Source organism: Octodon degus, unplaced genomic scaffold (assembly GCF_000260255.1).
Source record: "Octodon degus isolate 3935 unplaced genomic scaffold, OctDeg1.0 scaffold00289, whole genome shotgun sequence".
Classification (NCBI taxonomy): Eukaryota; Metazoa; Chordata; class Mammalia; order Rodentia; family Octodontidae; genus Octodon; species Octodon degus.
In genome coordinates, this window is record NW_004524865.1 from 733,333 (window position 1) to 758,071 (window position 24,739).

The window sequence follows — 24,739 nt, forward strand, 5'->3', positions numbered from 1 at the left end:
AAATTTATAAATAAAAGGAAATGGAGATCTGTGGAGATGAGAAAAGGAATCAGGAATGGGACGAGACTAGACAAGAGAAAAGAGGAAGGCAAAGGAATGAAGATGGGTCTTATATGTACTAATCCCCCAAAACAAAGGTAGTGATTATGTATCACAACCATGCTGCTAGAACAGCAGGCGAAATATATATACATACATTCACTCACTTAGGGAAATTCTTTAGAAAATTGTAATGATTATAGTTCACAAGAAAAAAGCACATTTTATGTTAGGTTCTATTAATAAACTAGCAATAAAATAGCCATTTGGTCTTATCTAAGCTGGAAGTATGAGATCAAAATATGTGTTACATATTGAAATTGAAATAGCCAATTTTTGTTGTGCCTGAGAATTGTTGGCTGTTTTATTTTTGTTTTTGAGAGGGTCTCACTATGAAGCCTTGGTGCCTAGAAGTCACTATGTTACCCTGGTTGGCCTGGAACTCAGCAATCCTGTCTCTGCCTCTCATGTGCTGAAATTACAGGCATGCACCTTCACTCCCAGCTGAGAACTGTTGATTGAAGATCTGAAAAATTAGCTAGGGAGCCCAGAAATTTCAGAGCAGCCCAGATTAATCTGAAGCTAGGGACATACCAGCCATTATAGAAAACTTACCAATTCTAAGAGCAGTAATCATACTAATCATCTTGCTCTTTTCTCCTGGTTTATTATATTCCATTCTTTTTTGGTATTTCTTTGTAATTTCCCACTGATGTATAACTTCGAGGAAGTTTTTTCTGTCCTAGGCACTATTCTCAGAACTTTTATTATTTAATCTATTTTTTCCAACATACTTTTATCCTTTAGGTAAAAATGAATAAATGGAAATTCACAGTTGTAATTTGTTCATTGTCTATGCTGGTGAATAGTTGAGATTAGAACAGAGGAGTTAATAAGGCTGACTTCTTAGCTGTCAAGTTATACTTCCCCCACCCCTGAGCCCCTGCTGAAATATTTGTCATTGTATTTGGATGCCTCGCAATCTCCTTGGTGTAAGGAAGAACTGTAATGTCCCCCCACACACCAGGAGTCACAGTAGTGCCATGGGGATAGTGGTAACCCATTGTCCAGGGTTAGGGTAGGCGTGTTGCCTTATTTGAGAAAAAGCTGGTTATACTTTTCTATAGTATTATGAAAAGAATGGAGTGAAAAATAGAAATTGGCCTGTTTTACTCCAATTTACCAATTTCCCTTTGTGGTGATAAATGAGCCCATTTAAGTAACTTTCTATGATTAAGTGTTGTGGCTGCAAGTTTTCCCCTGTTCCTGTAGTGACTAGATTTCCGAATCAACTTCTGGATCACATTTGCAGAATGGTGCGTAAGCACCATTAGTATCTCCAATGATTAGCATCTCTGCTTTGGCCATAACCAGTGCAGCTTAGAGTTGCCTTAGTAAATGCGGGAGCATGAGATAGTGGTTAAGAAAGAGTAAAGTGTTCCGGAGTCCAGTGGAGCGCCATTGTATCCTCTGGAAAACCTAGAGCAGGCTCCTCAGCCCTAAATGGAGACAAGGACACCTACTCTGTAAAACTGTTGAGAGGACTAAGTGCTTAGCACAGTATCTGTGCATAATTGGTTGTCCCTTAGATGTTACCAAAGATTAATATACAGTGCCCTCCAAGTCATATCTGTATTTAAAACATTTAAATCTGACTGTGCAAACCTCCTGTCCTTTATTGAAGAGGGGTGTGCTGTGCTGTTAAAACTAGGGTTCCAGCATTCTGACAGGAAGCCCACAGTGCTGAAATGAATGGTCAGGGCACCATGTGCAAGCATTGGATATGCTCAGATGATCTGGCACATTTTATTTTTCTACTTATCAAGTTGTTCTCACTGAATTTTAGCTGGTGAATATTACTTTCTCTATTTGACTAGAAAAAATGGAAAATTCAGAAAATTAAAACTTTACCAGAGAAAAGAAAAATCTGAGCTTCAAGAATGTGTCTGTGTGAGAAGCATTTCTTCCTTCTAACTGCTGTTAACTTACTGTGATCCAAAGAGTAAGGGAAATGGATGATAAAATGCTGTTTTTTTTCTGTTTACCAAGGATACTTAGTTGGGGCAACTTACCATTCATTTTTCCTGTGTTAAAAATGATTCCTTACACATAATTTCTTAGACAACTCAAGCAATAAATCATGTGGAACTGAGTGAAAAGCTGCTGGGCCTTGAGGATCAGAATGTACAAAAGACTATGCCAGGACCCCAGTGATTCTGAGGTTTGGCAACAGCACACACATGGAGATCTATTTTACATATTTTACATGACCCTATTTTACATATTCCCAACATTTATATTGAATTTTGTTTGTTCCTTGTGTCTAAAAACTGTTTTAGAAAAAAAAAAAAAAACCTTTGCTTTTCAGAACAATCTTTTTATATAATGTCCTATTTTAACATTCAATAATTTCACTTAAAACCCAAAATATGCATTTTAAAATAGACTCTAAGGAAAATACTTTTTTCATGCATTTCTTCCTTTACAAAAGCATTTTTGCCTGTGTGTGTGTGGTTTCCCCCAGCCCCCACTGCCTATGGTTGTGCCTTAGGCTTATCTGGTTCCCTCTTGGCTTTGGGCAGTAATATTCAGTGTTCTGGTAGAAGATTGCTTACAGTTCTGTGTACATGCTGAAAAAATTTTTTAAAAACTTTATTTGAACATTCATCCTTTAACTTACCATAGAAAGAAAGAGGTTATAAATAGAACTTACTATTTTTGCTTTCTGGTCGTGTTCATGAAGATTGGATTGTGAAGAATCAAGATCTGTAGTGAGAATCAGGAGCTCAAACAAAAACGAAATTAAAAAAAAATGTTCATAGGAGATGGCCATCCTCTGTGTCCCAATCTTGAGTCCTGGTCTCTCGCTTTCCTTCGTGGGCAGCGTGAGTGTCACCACCTGCTCTACCACCTTCTCCACCGACTACCGGTTCCTGGGCTTGGTCCGGCCTCCAGCCAACGACTCGGGCAGGCCAGCAGCGCTGCCAGCATCTATGCCCGCGCTGGGGTTCGGGCTCCCAGGTCTCCATGTCTCGCTCCACCATCCTACCAGGTGACATGGCCTTTGTGGGCTGGCTGAGGGTGTGGCCGGAGGTCTGGTTGGCATGGGCAGCATCCAGACTGGGAAGAAGACCATGCAGGACCTGAACAGCCGCCCAGCCTCCTACCTGGAGAGAGTGAGGAGTCTGGAGATGGAAAATCAGAGGCTGGAAAGCAAGATCCGGGAGCACCTGGAGAAGAAGGGGTCCCAGGTGAGAGACTGGGGCCATTACTTCAACACTGTCAAGGAGCTGAAGGCTCACATCTTCGTGAATTCTGTGGTCAACACCTGCATCGTCCTGCAGATTGACAATGCTCGCCTTGCTTCTGATGACTTTAGAGGCAAGTATGAGATGGAGCTAGCCATCTATCAGTCTGGAGAATGACAGCCATGGGCTTTGCATTGTCATTGATGGCACCAAGATCACTCGGCTGCAGCTGGAGATGGAAATCAAGACTCTGAAGGAGAAGCTGATATTCATGAAGAACCATGAAGAGGAAGTCAGAGGCCTTCAAGCCCAGAATGCTAGCTCTGGATTGACTGTGAAGATGGATGTGCCCAAATCTCAGGATGTCGGCAAGATCATGGTGGACGTCAGGGCCCAGTATGATGCACTGGCTCAGAACGGAGAAGAGCTGTACAAGTACTGGTCCCAGCAGACTGAGGAGAGCACCACAGTAGTCACCTCGCAGTCTGCCGAGGTTGGAGCTGCTGAGACGACATTCACAGAGCTGAAGCATACGGCACAGTCCTTGAGGACTGACCTGGAATCTGAGAAATCTGAAGATTGGCCTGGAGATCAGCCTGAGAGACCTGCAGGTCCGCTATGCTATGCAGATGGAGCAACTCAATGGTGTCCTGCTGCACCTGGAGTGTGAGCTGGCACAGACTCGTACAGAGGGGCAGCACGAGGCCCAGGAGTATGAGGCCCTGCTGAACATCAAGGTCAAGGTGGAGGCTGAGATCACCATGTACCACCGCCTGCTGGAAGATGGGGAGGATTTTAATCTTGGCAGTGCCCTGGACAGCAGCAGTGCCTTGGTACAAACCATCCAGAAAACCACCACCTGCAAAATTTTGGATGGAAAATTAGTGTTTGAGACCAATGACACTAAAGTGTTGAGACACTGAGGCAATAGGAGTGGGGTGCCTTTGGGAAATAGCAAGCAAATAAAAATTCAGAGGTCACAGGAAAAAAATATTCATAATTTTGCCATGAAGAAATGAAAGTCCCTATATAATCAAGGTAAAAGAAAGTATGGCGGTGGGAAAGATAGCAATAAAAAGAAGTACTATCAGGAGGTAGAAAAGAGTCCTGGAGGGTAACTCAGGAAATATGACCCCACCCATCACAAACTCAAGGGTATAAAAGGTAAACTTTTTTTTTTTATGTATTTAGTTCAGATCTATAGGGTCTCACTACACAGATTGGACTTGCAGTGATCCTCCTGTTTTTAGCCTCTCAAGCACTGGGCTTACAGGTATGCACTACCATGCCCAGTCTCTTCTGCCATCTCAATGGCCCCGTTGCTGGCACAACACACCAGGGATCAAATCCTGGTCCCTGCACCTGCCTAAGCAGGCACTAAAAGGTAAACTTCTTTGAAAGAACTTGCCTTCTGAAGAAATTGTCAAGGTCCCTTGTTTATTCTGGACTGCCTTAGGAAGTGATTCCCTGAGTTCAGGCATTCAGGCCCTCAGAGGCCTATGTAGCTGTGCTCCAAGATGGCCAGGCTACTGAGAAAACTGGTGGCAGACCTTGGTGTCATCTATGTGGTGCTGTTTTTTTTTTTTTTTTTTTTTTTTTTTTTTTTTTTTCAGATACAGAGAATGCAGGAGTTACTGGGTCAAGGAGGCTTCACCCCAATTTCAGAAGGCTAGAAAACCCAGACAGGGTCACAGTCCCTACCAGGAGTGTATGAATGAGTAGTGCTTAAAGCAATAAGAATGAAGCTAAAGGTATAATGGAAAGCCCAGGAAATGAGATGCCAGATTATAGAGTGTTTTCCAAGGCAGGCAGCAGACACTGAACAGAGCCAGTCTGCTAGAGTTCCTGCGGTCTGTGACTAGCAGGGCCACAAAGTCAGAGCAGGTCAGGCTCTTTGGAGCTAACTCTCAGCATGACCTGCTGGGGTACCAGGTTTCATGCTTCTCCTATTGGATGTCAGTCTTGCTTTAATTCATTTTATACCCTCCATTTTCAAATGGGAATATTTATCCTGTGCCACTATATAGTAGAAATATTTTACTTTTATCTTTACAGAGGGGCTCTGGATTTTTTGGCAATGATGAAATTAAGACTTTTGGTGACTCTTAGAAATGGACTAAATGTATTTTACATAGTGAGATGGACATGGGCCCCTTGCATGTCATGTTGAGATCTAAAATGTCGCCAGTAGTCACACATGTTTGGAAGGTGATTACATCATGGAGGTGCCCAGTGGTGAGTTCACAGCTGACTGCTGTTAGGATGTGGGGCTGGTTAGAGGCTGGTCACTGGAGATGACCGGGAAGGGTGTACTAGCATGGTCCTCCCCTCTGTGTCTCTGCTGTTTTGCTGTTATTGTTTTAGAAATTTTCTTCTGATGTGTTCTTCTACTATGCCTTTTTGACCTTAGCATCAGCCAACAATGGATTGAACCCATATAAGCCTATCTTCCTTTAAGTTCTGGGTTTTGAGTATTTTATCCCAGGGATGGAAAAGTGATGAATACACCAGTGTAACTTTTAACATCTGGTTTAAAGATATGTCTGTTAAGAAAAGCCATGTTTTTATAGATACAAAGATCAAAAATAATTATGGTTTCAACAAAGGAGTTTGTTCTTCTTTTTTTCTGTTATTGTTTTCCACATCCTAGAAACTCATGTGTTCAGTTCAGAGCCAACAGTGTCATTGAGGATTCACATGCTTACTTTCTCTTCTTTAAACACTTGCTTTAACAGGTCAAGTCATGAACATCAGAAAGGAGAGGGAGTAGAACAGGGCTTCCCCCACTGTCTGCTAATCTTTTTTGGGAGACTTCCAAAAAGATCAGTTCAGCAAATTATACTCACATTTTCTTGCATAGAATGCACTATACAGTCACTCTCACCTGCAAGGGATGGTAGGTCTTCTAATGATCCCCATCCCAACCCCTGCACATTGTCACATCCTGTAACACAGGCCTCTGCAAGCAGAGAGGAGGATTCCATGCTTGGTTTGGAAACAAAAAAATGCCACATGGGTCAATGATCCGTTTTGATTCAATACTGATATTGTTAGGAATAAAAGTCTTTTACTTCCAAATAAATATAAGGATTAGATGCTTATTGTGTTTATGCAATCTGCATTTACCTTGTACTTAGTTCTAGTTGAATCCAGAGAATGAAGGATGACTTTTCAGTGTGATTAACTTTCTCCAGTATCTGTGTGAAGTTTATCCCCATGAAATGGTATTGTCAGCAGTGTGGCTGAACTTGGAGGAACGAGATTCAGAAGACAGTAATGAGTCAGAGCATACTCCAGCATGCTCATGGGCAGCACCTTAAAATTTCTTGATTCACTGCAAAAAAAGTTATAAAAGTTTAAAAACTTGTCTTTAGAGTTTTGTTTCAGATTTGTAAATGTGTGTTCATTCTCCAGGCTTTAGATTTAGGGCTGAAGTCTCCTTCAGTTTTTGGAAGTGGAACAAAAAATGCACTTAAGTTCATTAATACGTACTTCAAAAATCTTTACTCTGCTACAATGGAAAACACAGAATAAATGGACAGATCCCTAGAAGCACATGAAGTACCAAAGCTGAACAAGAAGATAAAAATATAATCAGGATTATATATAATCCTGACTAACTCAATATCAGTCACTAAAATTGAAAACATAATTAAAAACTTACCAACAAAGAAAACTCGAGGTCCTGATGAATTCATCACTGAATTCTATAAGAAATTTAGAGAAGATTTAGTGCCAATGCTTACAAAACTCTTTAATGAAATTTAAAGGGAAGCAATTCTCTCAAACTCATGCCTGGTATTACTCTGATACCAAAACCAGAGAAAGACGCAACTGAAAAAGAGAACGATAGGCCAATCTCCCTAATGAATATAGATGTAAAAATTCTCAGTAAGATACTACCAAACAGAATACAGCAAATCATGAAGAATATTATAGAGGGAAGAGATGTAGCTGTGGCTTCTAATAAGCCTCTGTCCCTTCTACACTGTCAGCGAAGACTGAAGTTCCTCTGAGGAAGTAGTGCCTTCCATCCTTCCTCGATCCCCTTTATATATCCTTAAGTACTTAGTCATTCTAGGGAGGGACCTCCATCCCCTTGGGAGGGGTGTAGAACTATACAGCATCCATGCCCTCCTCTTGCATAGGATGAGGATGTTTATAAAATAAGAACCCTGGCTCTCTGCTGAGTGACTTAAACTTCTAAACGTCTTAAGTTGACACAATGTAGCAACCAGTATAAATGGACAGATTCCTACAAACATATGAAGTACCAAAGCTAAACAAGAAACTACAAAAATCCTGAATAACCCAATTTCAGTCAATAAAACTGAAAACAATTAAAAACTTATCAACAAAGAGAACCCCAGGTCCTGATGAATTCACAGCTGAATTCTACAAGAAATTTAGAGCAGATTTAGTACCAGTGCTTACCAAACTCTTTAATGAAATTTAAAGAGTTTAAATTTAATTCTCCCAACTCATTCCTGGAGGAAAGTATTACTCTGATACCAAAACTGGAGAAAAACCCAGCCAAAAAAAGAGAACTGTAGGCCAATTTCCCTAATAAACATAGATGTAAAAATCCTCAGTAAGATACTAGCAAACAGAATACAGAAAATCATCAAGAAGATTACACATCACGATCCAGTGGAAATCATCCCAGGAATGCAGGGATGGCTCAACATATGCAAATCAATAAATGTAATACACCATATCAATAGAGCCAAAGGCAAAAAGCACATGATCTTCTCAATAGATGCAGTAAAAGCTTTTGACAAAGTTCAATATCCATTCATGATAAAATCAGAATATCTTTCCATTTTCTGAGATGCTCTATAATCTACAGAAAATTGGAATAGATGGTCTTAACCTCAACCTGATGAAAGCCATGCATGACTAACAGCCTACCTCACACTAAGTGGAAAAAACTGAGAGCTTTCACTTTAAAAACAGGAGCTAGACAAGGCCACTGTCTCCACTCTTATTCATTATAGTTTTGGAAATTTAGCCAGGGCAATTAGACAAGAGAGAGAAATAAAAGGAATAAGGACAGGAAAAGAAATAGTTAAATTTTCATTATTTTCAGATAACATGATACTTTATATCAAAGACTCCAAAAACCTCATGAGATTTGTAGCTTTAATAAGCAAATTCAGTAGTATAGCTGGAAACAAAGTCAACACTCAAAAATTAATAACATTCCTGAACACAAGCTATAACAGAGAGAGAGAGAGAGAGAGAGAGAGAGAGAGAGAGAGAGAGAGAGAGAGAGAGAGCACACCTTTTATAGTAGCACCCAAAAGCAATGAAATACTTAGAAATCAATTTAACAAAGGAAGAAGGACATCTCTACAATGAAAATTATAGTACTCAGACAAAAGAGATTGAAGAACATTTCAGAAAATAGAGAGATATTCCTTGTTCATGGATAGAAGGAACCAACATTGGGAAAATGACCATACCCCCAAAACTGTTTTACAGATTCCATGCAATCCCCATCATAACTCACAGATCTAGACAAAACATTCTTAGAATCCATCTGGAACTGGAAGAGATCTAGATTAGGAAAAGCAATCCTGGGCAACAAAGGAAAGGCCTAAAGCATCACGATCAACTTGGAATTATACTACAAAGCTATCGTGATAAAATCAGTATACTACTGGCAAAAAGTAAAAATCAAGGATCAGTGGGGCAGATTAGAAGATACAGACACAACTACAAACATTCAACCACCTTATTTTTGAACAAGGGGCCAAATATATTCTTTAGAAAAAAGATAGCCTCCTTATTAAATGGTGCTGGAAAAACTGGCTTTCCACATGCCAAAGGCTAAAATTAGACCCATGTCTATCACCATGCACTAACCTAAAGTTAAAATGTATCAAAGATCTAAATATGAAAACAAAAACACTGTACTGCAAGAGAAGGCAGATAGAAATCTTGAAAATATAGGTTTAGTAAGAGACTTCATGAACAAAACTGCAGAACAAACTTGAAAGAATCAATTGTGATGTCATCTTATTAAAAAGCTTCTTTTGCACATTAAAAGAAATCACCAACACAGTAAAAAGAAAACCCACAAACTGGGAAAAATATTCATCCAACTGTCCCTCAGACAAATGACTTTTATCTAGATAATATAAAGAATTTTAGGGGCTGGGGAGATGGCTCTGGGGCTGGGGAGATGGCTCTGGGGCTGGGGAGATGGCTCAGTAGAATAAGCACTTGCAAGCACAAGAGTCTGAGTTCAATCCCTGATTGTGCAGGAAAAAAACAAAACAAAACAAAAATTAAAAAAAAAAAATCAGACCCTTTCCTCAAATTCAAAGACCCAATCCAAAAATGGGCATCTGACATTAATACTCACTTCTCGATGAAGAAACATAAATGTCAAATAAATATATGAAAAATATTCAACATCATTGGTCATTTACAAAATGCAAATTAAAACAGTCCTGAGGCTCCATGTTAGCCCAGAAAGAATGGGTATCATCAAAATAACATCCAATGACAAATGTTGGATGGACTGTGGGGAGAAGAACCCTTCTCCACTATTGGTGAGAGTGTAGATGGATACAACAGCTGTGGAAATCCGTGTGACGATTCCTTAAAAAACTAGAATTACAGGTCCCATTCACCTTAGCTATTCATGTTCTGGTTATTTTTCAAAGAGAACAGAAAACATCATACTATAACAATATATGTTCACCTATATTTATAGCAGCACAATTTGTTATGGCTAAATCTTGAAACCAAATGCCCACCAACTGAGGATAGATAAAAAAGATGTGGCATTTTTATACAGTAGAGCATTACTCAACTATCAAAAAAGATAAACATGAGGCCTTTATAGATGAATAGGTTCAATTAGAGACCACATTCATAAGTGAAGTAAATCAGACTCCTATGTGTAGACATTGTATTGTCTCCTTAGTGTAAGAAACGGCAAATATAAGTAAAATCAGGAAGGTACAGTATGTATTCTGAAAGGGAAAGAAACTGCTCAAAAGGAAAGAACAACTTGGATGAGGTAAATGAGAAAAAAGGACAGAGAAAAAAAGATATGTTTATATATAAATATATATACACACACACACAAGATAGTTAAGATAATTATACTAGTGTTTGTTGGTTTATAGAAAGGACAGTTAATCCTTATTTTTTAATCAACTTTGTGTGCCTATATTTGATAATCTGAACAACTACTTTGAAGATAACAATATGCACTATAATAACCCTTGTTGATTTCCTGTCATTTTTTTCCTATCATCTTGTTTTGAAATTCTGTATCATTTTTAATGTTTTTTATTTTTATGTTCTTTTTCTAAAAGCACTAATTCACTTATTAAACAATCCAAGCTGACTTATTAAAGGTTATTTTCTTTTTTCCCATTTTCTATAAGAATTTTTCCAGATATGTAGAATCTTTTACTTTCTTTTATACTTAACTCTTCACATAGATCCACCCTTGTTGCCAATTCTTTGCAAATCATTCAGCTTGTTCTTAAAGAAGCATTTTTTAAAATATCTATCAGTATTATTTTAGCAACTTTTAGAGTTGCAGTAATGTCTAAGTAGTATAAATGATTTAGGAATACATACAGCCAAAGCTTAGTAATCATGAAGCTCATGGAGCCAGAGAAGGGCCTCGAAGGTGCCCCACTAACATTACACCCCCAACACACTCACAGATAATGTTCATGTGCTCTGGGTTTGGGCCCTATGTTTTGTTGGACAGTTCAAAATGGAGACAATTGGAGCCAGGGAGACAGCTCAGTAGAATAAGCACCTGCCTGGCAAGTGCAAGGCCCTGAGTTCAATCCCCAGTACCACAAAAAAAAAAAAAAAAAAAAAAAAAAAAAAAAAAGAGAGAGAGAGAGACAATCATTTAATCATAGCAAATCTGTTCTATGGAGACTCAATTTTTCTGTGAGGGTTTGAGACTTCTTCAAACTTTAAACTTGTTTTTCTAGTTGTTCCTCCATAGTTCCCTGTTATTAAAACAAAGATTGTCTGAGAATATGTGTACTTACTCAGAAGTTATTCTTAATTCATCTTTCACCCTAATGACCTCTTCAGTTTCTCTGGCTTGCTTACTCAGGCCTTCTCTTCTCTGACCTCTGAGATTTAATTCAATTTCCTTTTCCCAGTATTCCACCCACCTCATATTTCCATTTCTACCTATTGTAAAAGGCCAAATGAAACATAACCTTTCCCACAAAGCTCTGTCAGATTCCCCAGCTGAGAGGAAATTCTGCACTGTCTAAGTTTCTGCAAGCATTTAAGTTATTTTTAAAACACTTTGTACCACTTAGCCCTTTGTTTGCTCTTGCATTATGCTGGTTTGCGTACAGTCATTTTTCCCACCACCTCCATACGGACCTGACCTTTTGTAGTGGCAAGCAGGGACATCAAAACGATACCCAGGAGTTAGAGGCAGATTTATTTATGTCAATGGGCACTGATCAAGGTCATTCACAGACTATCAGGCCCTGATCTTTTGTGGTCTAGGGCTTAGATGGGATAAGCAAGCAGGAAGTACAGAGGCAGAATGGCCTGTCCACTGGGGGTTGGTTTGTACAGTGCAAATCACAGTGACCAGCAATTTCTAAGAGACAGAAGCTACTGGCACTGAAACAGGAACTATTACCTGGGCAACCAAGAAACTGAAGTATACTGGCTGGGGAAGGGACATTTTCCCGTACACTGATTGAGTTGAGAACTTCCTTGTTCTCAAAATGCCCTGAATAAAGAAGATGCATAATTTATATTTATTTGAATAAATATTAAAATATCTTATCAGTAAAAGCTACAGAATTTTCAGTATAAGTTAAATATTAGATAGACTTCATCAAACCATAGAGTCGTAATTGTTTCTTTTATAGACTTAGAATAGATTTTTCTATCATGACCTAAAAAAAAAAAAAAGAAAGAAAGAAAGAAAGAAAGAAAGCAAAAAGTTCTGGTTAAAACATTGAGGTTTTAGAATTTTTTTAGTTCTATATAAAAAGAAAATAAATAATGTTTTAGATATGACTTGAAAATGCAACCAATGCTAACAAGACAAGGAAATCAGATGAGGTTCAGGGTACATTGTGTGCTGGGACTCTTCATCACAATATTCTTTTTAGAAGTAGAGTGCAATGTCTGCTTCTTGAAAATTGATCAGTGAATTCTGAAAATTATATAAACCATCATTTCAGCAGGGTAGGAAAAACAAAGGCCAGCTAGCCTCACCCAGGATGCATAAACCAACAGATAACCTCTCAGCTTCCTTCTAGTAGCAACTTGCTAGTGTTCACACTTGGTAGCAAAATTTCCAGAGAAGGTGAATTCATATAAAGGAAGCAATTATCTGTTTTTTGCACAGACTGACATGGAATAGTGCCAGTGCCAAAAGGGAACTCCTTTACATTCTTTTCTTAAGCTCAACTTAGTAAAACCTGGTGGTAAATCTTCTTTTATTGCCTCTGCATGAAAGAATGATGTCTGTAGTTGTATCACATTAAATATTTCATGCTTATTTATTAACCATAGCTGAAAACACAGCTCTGTCTGGCATGAATGAAAATACTACATCTCTTACATGGTCAGTTTGAGTTTAGGCACAAATAGGGAAGCTCTCAATGTAGTCTAATTCACAATTGATAGATCGAACAAAGCATGAAATCAGTTGTGTATGATTGAAAAATCTGAAATGGCCAAGGGTCTGGAGCTGGTACTGACTAGGATACTGAAATACCAGGACTACTGCTCTGTCTTCTAAAATTCACTCCTAGGATGCATTGATCCGTATAAGAAATGGAGGCACAAATTAAAAAATGAAGAGTTTATTTGGTCTGATCAGAGTTGTGGCTGAGAAACACAAATTTCAGACAAATGAAATATGTTCTCCATGGTCCAACAAGTTTACAAACAATAAAACCACAAGTGTGTGTTGAGGTCATAACATCAAGTACTTGTCAAAAATTTAGATGGATTCAGGTGAGGTAGCACACTGTCTTGTAAGAAAGGAATTAGGGTAATGAAAGAACATAAAAGAACTCTCAGAAAGGAAGGGAGAAAACTGGTAAAAATAAATAAATTCTTCGGAAAGAGAGTTAAGGGGCAAAACCACTTGGTGGTTATGTGTAGGACTGGAATGTTCCAGTATAATGAAAACTATACCTCTTAGCATGTAAACTATAGGATAGAGTAAGCAAGGATGTGAGCGAGAAGACCAAAGACTCTGGAGATCTGTTCTTCCTTCACCTAGTCATTGCCTCTGCAGTTGTGGTCTGCTGTAGGTACAAGCATGAGCAAACTCTAGGAGCTGAGGTGATAGTCAGTAGAATAAGCACCTGCCTGGTGAGTGCAGGGTCCTGAGTTCAATCCCAGGTACTGAAAAAAAAAAAAAAAAGAAAGAAAAAAAAAAAAGACCATGAGCATGCTCTAAGCAACCAAATCGCATCTCATGCTTGTGAAGAGCTGAATGTGAGATCATTTTCCTGGTCTGTTGGGTGCTTTTGTGCCTTCCCATTTCAGCCCTCATGCTGAGGCTCTGCAGTTTCCAAGTGTCTCCTGCTAAGGATTCTCACTGAGGGATCAAAGGGTGGGGATCTGACATCATGCATGGTGGCAATGTTTTTGTAGTAAGGAGTGACTGATTTGTAGAACTCTCGACTGTAGGCTTATTCACTACCACTTCCTTCACTTGGTCCATCTGGGAATCCTAGGGATAAGCAGAGTATTTGCCTGATGCTTGCAGGGATGTTGGCCTTACTGGCTAAAATTATGTGACATATTAGGAGTGCATTCATTGCAAAAATAAAAATGTAACATGCTGAAAAAAAAGACACGTTAAGAAAAACATTGAAAGAGATAAACCAGTAATTTGAAAATCAGTGATAGTCATGAAAAGGAACAAAGGAAAACATTAAAGAAATGAACGCTAAATAAGAGAACATAAAAACAGAGGAGAAAATATTATGTGCAACAGATAATAAAATGGAAAGAAAGCATACAATGAGTAGAACAGTAAATACATCTGATAGTGAACAAGATTCAGTCATTCCTTAAGAAGCAGGTATTTACTTAATAGAATAGAAGCATAACACTAAACTAGAAGCAATCCAAATGCATATCAGTAGAAGAATGAGAAAAAAATGTGGTATATTTAAGCAATGAAATACAGTATTGCTCAATAATAAGCTCCAATTATTATTACTTTTTTAATTTTTATTTTTTTGGTGGAACCGGAGATTGAACTCAGGCACTTGCACTTCCCAGGCAAGTGCTTATTCTACTGAGCCATCTCCTGGGCCCTAGCTCCAATTATTTTTAAGGACATCATATATAAGTACCACAAACATTAAATTCAAAACAGAATTACACACAAGAAGCTCATGCAGTGATTGCACTTCTGTAAGTTCAATGATAGTCCATGGTAATCACTAGTGGTAGAAGTCATAATACCATTGCTGGGACAAATTACATGGTGCACATATCTTCAAAAGGAAGTTCAGTTTGGCTCAGGGTGCAGAGTTGAGTCTATCTTGGCTGCAGCAAAGGCCAGAACACTGTGGTGGGAGCCATGAGGAGTGAAGCTATTGGTTTCATGAGGGCTGGGGAGTGGAGCACGGGGGTAGAGCACCAGCGAGAGGCTCATCGGCCCAGCCACAGCATGCAGTGTGTCTCCTGCAGCTGCCTCCCCTCCTAATAGCACTCTCAGCTTTGCACACCCTAAGGGGACAGTGCACTGCAGAGCGCTAGTCTGGCCCAGGGCCACTCACCTCTCTATAAGCATCTTAACCCAGCCAAGGTGACTATTAAGTTAACTCTCACAAGTGATAACTTACAGGTGGAGCAATTGCTGTGAAGAAAGCAAAACAACCATGGTCTTCACGTCTTGGTCTGTAATATTCTATAGTTTGAGCGAGGTTATGGTAACAGACTTACGCTATGTAAAAAGTCTCATTTGTGCATATTCTAATTCAATGAGGCAGTGGATGAAAATTAACTCTAGATAATACATCAATATGGTGGGCATCACTGAGAAAGAAACAAAGGATCTAGGACAATGCTATATTGTTATTAGATTAGGGATGGTGGACACCACTTTTTTAATATGAAAGGCAGAAAATAAAACAAAAAGGACAAATTAAAAGAATAGAAATGAAAAATTTATTCAAACTGTTATCATTAGAAGTAAATGGTGAGCCAGGCTTTGTGGAGCATGCCTGTAATCCCAGAACTCAGGAGGCTGAGGCTGGAGAAACCCTATGAGTTCGAGGCTTGTGTGAACTGCGTAGTGAAACCCTGTCTCAAAAAGATGAAAACATAAATAAATAAATGGTGAAAGATAAACCTGAGAGACTGAATGTTTAAAATCTGTGTGTTTCTGAAGATTTATATTTTAAAATTAATTTATGTATTTATCTTTTTGAGACAGGGCATCACTATGCAGTTCAAGCTCACCTTTAACTCACCTTTTAGCCCAGGCTGGTCTCAAACTCACAGTGGTGTTCCTGCCTCAGCCTCCCAAGTGCTGGGATTATAGGTGAGCACCAGCAGCCCTGGATAAGTATACATTGTTTAGAAGGTTGAAATTCAAAGATGCAAAAACAGATGTAGCTAAAATAAATTGATGTTATTTTCAATTGATATTAATGTAGAATAAAATCCTCAGATAAAACAGATGAAAAAGATCACAATAATGAGAAACGAGCCAATTCGTCAAGACAGGGCAATTTAAAGCATGCATATGTCTAATTAAATACTTTCAAAATAGATTAAAGCGGGCCTTAGGGATAACTCAGCAGCATGAAGTGCCTGCTTGGTAAGGACAAGGTGCTGAGTTTGATCCCTCATACACACAAAAAAATTAATAATAGTAAAATAGATAAAGCTGCAGATGAACTACCAGAAAAAATCGACAAATCTGCTATCATAGGAGTAGGCTGTAAAACATACCTTGATTACTGATAAGTCAAACAGGGAAAACTCAAAAAGAATATGGAAAGCTTGAAGAACATAACTGATAATCTTGATATCATGGAATTCTACAGAGCTCTATTACTAAAAATTAGAGAGAAAATATAATTTTCCTCAGTTTATAGGAAACATTTTCAATTGACCAAATATTAGGTAACAAAGAAAGGCTCAATGAATTTCAAAGAATAGGCCCACGGAGAACAAGAACTTTTACTACCATGTAATTGAGTTAAAGTTTAATAGCAAAAGATAACATCTGCACATATTTAGAAATTGAAATACCCACTTCTAAGTAGCTCAGAAGTTTAAGCAGAAACCACAATGGAAATTTACTGAATGACAATGAAAAGAGGATACTTAAAAGATCTGTGTGATGTAGCCGAAGTGAAAGTTCTCTCACATTATCTTTGAGAGAAATGTTTAGTTTTAAATCTGATAAAAAGAAAAAAAACTTCAATATTGACAAGGAAAATGTCTATTTTAAGAAGTTTAAAAATTGATGGAATAACCCTAAAGTAAATTGAAGAAAGACCATGAAAACACAAGTGAAGTCAACAAAATAAAACCAAAGACACAATGTAAATGGTCACAATAAAAAAGTAATTCATTGAATAAAGAACAGTAGATAAATTTCTGTGAAAAATGACCACCTGAAAAAGCAAAACATATAAATTATATAAGGCAGACATAAACAGATACATGTAGATGTAAATAGATACAGTAGAGACTAAAGAGATACTATTATAGTATTATCAAAATTCTATAATAACAAATTTGAAAGCATAAGTGAAGTGGATAAATTCTTAGAAAAATACATTGTACTAGAAATGACCTCACAAATAATAAACTCTCATACTCCTGTAGCTATTAAAGAAATTGAAAAGGTGATTACAATTCTGCTATGATCAGGGGTTTGATCCCTGGGCTTGCCATGCCGGCCCGCCCCGGGGTGCACTGAGACAGCAATTGAGACAGGGCGTGGTGGCGCGTGTCTGTAATCCCAGCTCTTGGGAAGCTATAAACAGGTGGATCCCTACGAGTCCGATCTAGCAGTCAGACCCTGAACAACCTGTAGATCCTTCCCTTCCCCCACAAAAATTCTGCTATGGTGAAATTATAACAGTTGGATTTATAGGGAAATTTAAAAAACATTCAGATATGAGACACTAGTGAATATAATGCATTAAGTAAAAAATCGATCTAAAAGCAAGCATGATCTTTATCAGGAAAATTATGGCTATGTAGTAATTGTCTCCCTCCCCCTCTCTGTGGGGCTGGGCCTCCAACCCAGACCCTATGTGTGTGAAGTACATGCTCCTCCACTGAGCAGCCACTCCCCAGCTCATTCAGACACATTTTAGTATGCACAAAGGTGTAGAAAGATATCACAGAAATGGAATATTTCTCTTAAAATTCGATACAATTTTTCTGGAGTTGAATGTGAGTGAATTAATACCTTGAAATAGCCTGGGCAGTTTTGGAAGAGGACTTTTGTAGTGGAATGGTATTGATACATGTGTAAAATTACAATAACGGATGCATCTGATACTGGTATAAGAGAAGCAAAAAATATTTGTGGAGAGTGACAGGTAACTAACATAACATGACCAGTCAATGGAGAAAGAAGGGATTACTTGAGTAATAGGGCAAGAAAAATAGGGGAATAAGCCAAGAAAAAAATACTAGGGGAACAGATGAATTTGCATTCATTGTCCCAAACATATGCAAAAAAGCAATTCCAAATCACTAAGGATTTAAATGTCAAAAATAAAACACCAAGTTTTTTAGTATTTGGATTTAATTACTTTACACACTTCATATAAGTGAATCAAGGAGTATCAGTCCTACTGTTACTGGCTTATTTAATTTTTTTAAAAAACATCTTTTAGTCATCTATTTGGTGCAGGGTCTCGCTTCACAGCTCAGACTTGTAGTGATCCTCCTCTCTCAGCCTTCCCATCGCTGGGAATACAGGCGTGCACATCGCACCTGGTTTAGGTGGCCAACACGGTGCTCCCAGTGTTCCAAAACCAGCATAACTTGCGATAGCAGGGTTCAAACCCGGGTCCTTGTGCTTGCCAGGCAGACACTTAGACCGCTGAGCTATCTCCCCAGCCCCTGGCTTATTTAACTTGACATAGTGTTCTACAGGTTTACCATGTTGCAATTTATGGCAAAGTCTTTCTATTTTAAGGCTGAGTAATACATATGTGTATACCACATTTTCTTTATCCATTTGTCGGAAGACAGGCATTTAGGATGTTTCTACATCTTGGCTTTTTCTAACTGCACAGAGGGCAGCACAGGCATGCAAATATCTTTTGGTATTCCTGATTTCAATTATTTTGAATGAATACCCAGATGTGGAATTGCTGGATCATGTGATAATTCACATGATGGTAATTTTTTGAGGGATTCCCATACCGCTTTCCACAGTAGATGCAGCCTTTATATTTCCTCCGACCCCGTGTGTCCCAGTTTTTCCTCCTCCTTCTGGTGCTTTGTATCATTTGATAATGACCAAATGGCAGGCATAGAGTGGTACTGTGGTTTTTATTTACATTTCCTTGAGTGCTATTGAGTATCTGTTCCTGCTGGCCATTTGTAAGTCTTCTTAAAGAAATTCCTGTTCAAGTCCTTTGCATGTTGTTTAACTGGATTTTTTTTTTCTTTGCTATTGTGTTGTAAGAACTTTTTAATACTTTGAATTTTAACTGATTTGCAAATACTATCTCCTTTTCATTGTTACTTTTCACTCTTTATTGCTTCCTTTGCTGTTCAGGAACTTAGCTTGCTGCAATCTTACTTGTCTACTTTTGATCTTATTGCATATATATATATATATATATATATATATATATATATATATATCAGAAAATACCTGTGTCTGTCTACATCTATAGAAGATATCTGAACCTATACAAATAGATCTATATAATGATCTATGCTCTTACCAGCTGGAAGCAGGTGGGAGAGAGACCTTTAATTTTTCATGAGGATACAGCAAAACAGCACATGAATAAATATTTTCACTTCATCGACATATGTACATCTATGTAGATATCTATGCCTATAGTTATAATTAGACACATATCCAGAGAGCAGCTGAAATGACCTAACATAAATGACTTCAAATAGCTTCATTATCTCTTGAGCCCTCATACTGTGTCTTTCTCCAAATGCTTTCCATGCTTAGTGCAGGCCCTTACATCACAAACAGCTTAAAATTTTTTTTTAATCTATTTAGTATAGAGTCTATCGGGTCTCACTACACAGATCAGACTCATAGTGATCCTCCTGTTTTCAGCCTTCTAAGTGCCGGGATTACAGGCACATGACACCAGGCCTAGTCCAATCACTGACTCAGAACGCCCCCGGGGGCCGGGCCGGCATGGCACACCTGGGATCAAACCCCAGTCCTGTGTCTGCCTAAGCAGGCACTTTAATCCACTGAGCTATCTGGCTGGCCTTAAAATTAAATTTTAAATAGAAAAAAAACCCAAAAATACATAGAATTTCAAAACAAGATGATAGGAAATTAACAATGGTTATTTTATTACATATTATTCTTTTCAGAGTAGTTGCTCAGATTATAAGAAATAGGTATAAAAAATTGATCAGACAATAGAAGCACCACCTGTTCCTTCCAGAGCCTGTTCTATGCATGTCTGCCCTTCCCTATACCTTATCCCCTTACACTGTGCCGTGATCTCCACCTCTTGTGGGGAGCTCTTCGGGCTCTACAAGTGGGGTATTTCCAGTTATAAAGTTATCATTATGCTACTGTGTCAGCCAAATACTGATCACCAACCTCAGTTCATGGAAAAACTATTTTTCTACAGCCTCAGGAAAGTTAAAGGTTTGTCTCCCACCTGCTTCAAGCTGCTAGATCAAGTTAGTAGAGATATTCAGTTAAAAAGAAAATGCCTGCAGATCTGCTCCTGCTTCGTACTCAAATAATTGTGGATCTCAAGTCCTCTGACAAGTCACTAATTTTCTTTCTCTGTTTGATTTATTAGATGAAACAGTTCATCTATTTGCATTCAAAATGTGTTTGTGTGTGTGCGTGAGTGAGCGCGTGCGTGCGTGTGTGTGTGTGTGTGTGTGTGTGTGTGTCTTGTAGGGTTTTAGAATTGATAAATTGGTGTTATTCAGGCTCCAGATCTTACTTAACTTTCCTTGTGGACACTGCCTATAGCAGCAGGGTATTATTATTTACTGTTAGTTATGGAATTATTATCAAACCAAAAACATTTCTGACAAGGCCTGATGTTTCACTTTTACTTCTAAGGAACTATAAATTAGCTGTCAGTTCTGAGAATTTGAGCCCATCAGACATCTGTCTTTTGAACTGCTAAGAACACTTCAGAAATCTCCAGTTTAAGGTTTGGTTTGTGTTATTTTTGGTTCAGTTTTACCGTTAACATTCTTGACTCTTGTTCCTCTGAACTTCCCCCTGAAATCTTATTACCTCTTGTGACTCCAGTTACTGCCTGTCCTGGGCAGATCTACCTGTAAGCCACTTGTCTCCTGCTAAGTGCTCCTGCCTGCCACCTACTTGCCTTCCTGTCATAGTGTATCCTCCTTCCCAGGAGGAATCCCAGTTTCCTCCACACTCCATGCAGTAACTGCCACAAGTATCCGGGTGTTTGTATTTTCTCTTCCCTCTAGAACTGGTTTGCTCAAGCGAACTGCCAAGCAGCAGTCCCATAACCACAGCTACTGATGGTCAGTCATCATGGGATATACATACTGCCAAAGCACTCTAGGTGAAGTTTGAAGAATGCTTTGGATTTTTTTCCATAGAATTTTATGAACTTAACTAACAGTGAAGAGAAAATAGTGACTGAATTTGTGTCTTTTTTACTTTTCCAAGACTGAGGAAAAAACCCTGGTAAGTAAATCAACTCATAGAAGGACAATGAGTCACAGAACCTTCAGTCAATGGTTGATGGACTCCAATACAAAATCACCATGATGGTGGAGTAAAGATATTCAGGAAGCAGAGCAGTGCCAGAGAAAAAGAAACCAGGGACTAGGTAGAGTCCCTTCAACTTTGCCCCACAACCCACCCAGACATACCCAAAATCATGCTTTATTAATCTATTAGGCTTTGCTCAATCAACCAAGTTGACCATCAAGATTAACCATCACAGTTCAAGCCCAGGTTGCCATAGACCATTTCACAGAAATGCTCCAGGATACTGAATGTATCTCCAGGCTATTCATGGTCCTCAGCAGCAGCTGGCAATACCATTCTAGATGTGTAACTCAACTCTAAAACCAGGTTGGGGTATTTTCAGGGAGCATCAAGACTACTACAAGGAATGGTACCATGACCTAAAGCATCAGATTTTTCATGTTTGTAAGAAGTGGATTGACACTTGACTAAAGAGTCATTTGAGATATTTGGTCAGCATTTATAGTCATAATGATGTCAACACTGATAAATAATTTTTTTTAAAAAGGTTAACATATATTGGGAGGATGTGGAGAGGTAGAAGTGAATATAGATGTGTATAAAAGAAAATGCCTTCAGTCACTGTGGATCATTAATCATATATTTTGTGAGAAAAATAGAGTCAGAACTCCGCAGAAATATTAAACAAGGATCAGACAGGTTGTTGTGAAAATGCTCTTGTTTCAAAACAATCACTCATCATTTTGCCTTCCTCTGAGTATGTGAATACATTTTTCTCTCATGTGTACAAGAATGACAGTATGATGAAGGAAAATGAACAAAAATAAAGGTAAATTAAAAGGAAACAGAATGGGCATATTATTTAACAATGCAGCATAAGAGGAATGGCCAAGAAATTTGAGAATGGTGGTTCTAGGGAGTAGCAACACAGGGCAGCAAGGAGTAGCCTTTCTGTGAAATCATTCTGGATGTATCATTCTACAAGTTTTTTTGGGTTGTGTTCCCACATGACCATCAGCAAAAAGTGCCAATCTGTACAAACCACACAACACACCTTGTCTCTTTTGGGAGGCACAGGAGGTGGGACATCAATTATCACCTGACACCACCTGGCTTTCTGTTGTATGCTGCACTACAGGGACCCGCATGGTAGTAAGCAAAGGGCAAGGGATGAGCAGCGTTCTCGTGGCCTGATTGTAAAGTTTTCACTTGTGATAGAAGATGTTGGGGGGCAGGAAAAGGAAATAGGGGGTTTGCTTTACATTGGGTGTTGGTGAGACGTGGTGGTGAAAAGGAAGGAGACATGCTGAAGCTGGGAGAGTAGGGTGACTGTAGTGCTTTGCACAAGGTTGGTGGTTTTGGTCTCTGCCCACAGAAAATTTTGGACTCTTCCTGTATGTTCTCATTCCAAATGCAATCTGCACTCTCTGCAGGTAGCCCTTCTTACTTTGGCAGGAAATAGTAGCTGGAAACAAGTTTTGGTGGTGTGTTTGTGCACTGCTGCTGTGTCATTCCTCCTCCTTCCTCTCCCCTTTTCCCTTCCCCCCGCTCCTCCCCTTTCTCCTCCACCTCCTCCTCTTCCTCCTTTTCCTTCTTCTGTCTTTGCTTTAAAGAATGGGTTCTCAGCATCATAGATCTGTCATTCCTGAAAAATTCGCCAGTATTTAAAGGTCAATGCAAACTTAATTTAAGGGTCTAGGCTAGAAAAACTGATCAAATTCTTCTACCTCATCATTCTTCATTAGGTGTAACAAAAAGTAGCATTAAGAATAGTAATATTTAAGTTTATTTTCAATATAGTCTATTTATAATACTTTAAGAATGGCTTTAAAATTTTAGTTAGATAATTCCAGCTTAGTTGCCCTGAAAAGAAAATTTGTTTGCAGATAAATAACATAAAAAGATCATATGTTAAGAGTATAACAAGTTTCTTGATGAATTAAATGGTCATTAAATCCTGAGGGGATTTCACTGACCTTATCAGACCCAAAAGCTACAATTCTTGTTGCATAGGTCCTGCTTTACCTTAGTCTTAACCATTCAGCAGAAAAGTATAAAAATGAAATATAAGAAATAAAGCCATGCTGCTATGTTGAGCTGTAGGGGACTCAGGTCAACAATTTCTGACATTGCCAGTCAAGTGGAAGACCCAATACTATTATGGACTACTTGACTCTTTTAGAATATTTTGCTGAGTTTACACACCTATAATATTCAAATAATGGAACTTAACAAAAAAAGGGGCTACAGATGAATGTCCATTTTGTATCTGTGTATTCAAAGTAGTTAGGATAGAAATATAGTTACAGTCTCTTGATGAATAGAGTGATTTGTTCTAATGGTGTTTGTAAATAAGATATCATGTCCGCATCTTGTACAGCAGATAACCACTAGGAAGAATGTATGTAATGTGTTAATTATTGAAACTGTCCTAGCAATTTGATTTGAAACTGTCTCATTGCTGTTTGCTTATCAATAAAATTATGGAAAAAATGGTCATATCTCGAGTTTTGGGTATCCGTATATTAATTTATAATCAACAGATGCTTTAAATTCTGTTAATTTTCATTTTTTCTTTTTAATTTTTTATTCATTTTAATAAGAAAAAATAGCAATGAAACAGTTTCAAAAGAGGTTAGTAGGACAGTTATAATAATTAATGCATCGTATATTGTTGTCTTTGTAATAGCTATTTAGAGGACAAGATGCAAACATGGTATCTTGTCTAGACAACATTAGTGTAGACCTTTCTTCTCATTGAACTAATAGAAGGTAGGTGTATATCTATCCTATTTTATGTATACAGATACATATTTTTTTCACTACAAAACAGTCCTTTATTCATGTCCCCTTTTTTTGTTTTGTTTTGTCAGAGATGGGTGTTCTGTTGTTGTTAGAGAAAGTATATCTGGAGAAGTGTTTAAAGGGCCTTTTCATACTTGAGGCTAGTTCAACTATTGTAGGTGCTTGAATTCAGCAAAATAGCCCAATATACTCCAATAGTCCATAATAGCAGTGGGTTGTCAGCAGAACTTGCAAATGCCTGAAGTTATTGACTTGAGCCTTTTATAGCTCAAGCATATTAAAATGCAATTACTTTCTATACCTAATGATTATACTTTTCTTCTGGATGTTTAAGACCAAGTTAAGGAAAGACCTATATAAGTAAAAATGTAGCTTTTATATCTGGCAAGGTCAGTCAAATCCCCCCAGGATTTACTCTGAGACCATGTACAGTACTTTGGAAATCTTTTTTGTCAGTATCAACCATCTGGATGAGTCATCGCCTTTGCTTGACCAATTTGCTCTCTGTGAAAGCCTGAGAGGATTTTTTCCCTCTAGTTGACTCTCCTTAGGCACACTATGTATCATTGATCACTTTCCTCTGTGGCCCCATAATCTCCTTGATCAGAAATTTTGGGACACCACTGAGTTACAAGATATCACAACATAGGTTCTCTTGCATGCTGAGTCCTCCTTGACATTGGAGGGCTAGGGCCAAAATATTTGCTATCCTTATTCTGCAAACTTTGGCTGTTAAACATCCAGAAGAGAA

General features: G+C 38.3%; 1 pseudogene; it reads left to right on the forward strand.

Moving 5' to 3' along the window:
• Positions 1 to 2,864: 2,864 nt before the first annotated feature.
• LOC101582295 lies at positions 2,865 to 4,210 on the forward strand (annotated as a pseudogene).
• Positions 4,211 to 24,739: the final 20,529 nt, after the last annotated feature.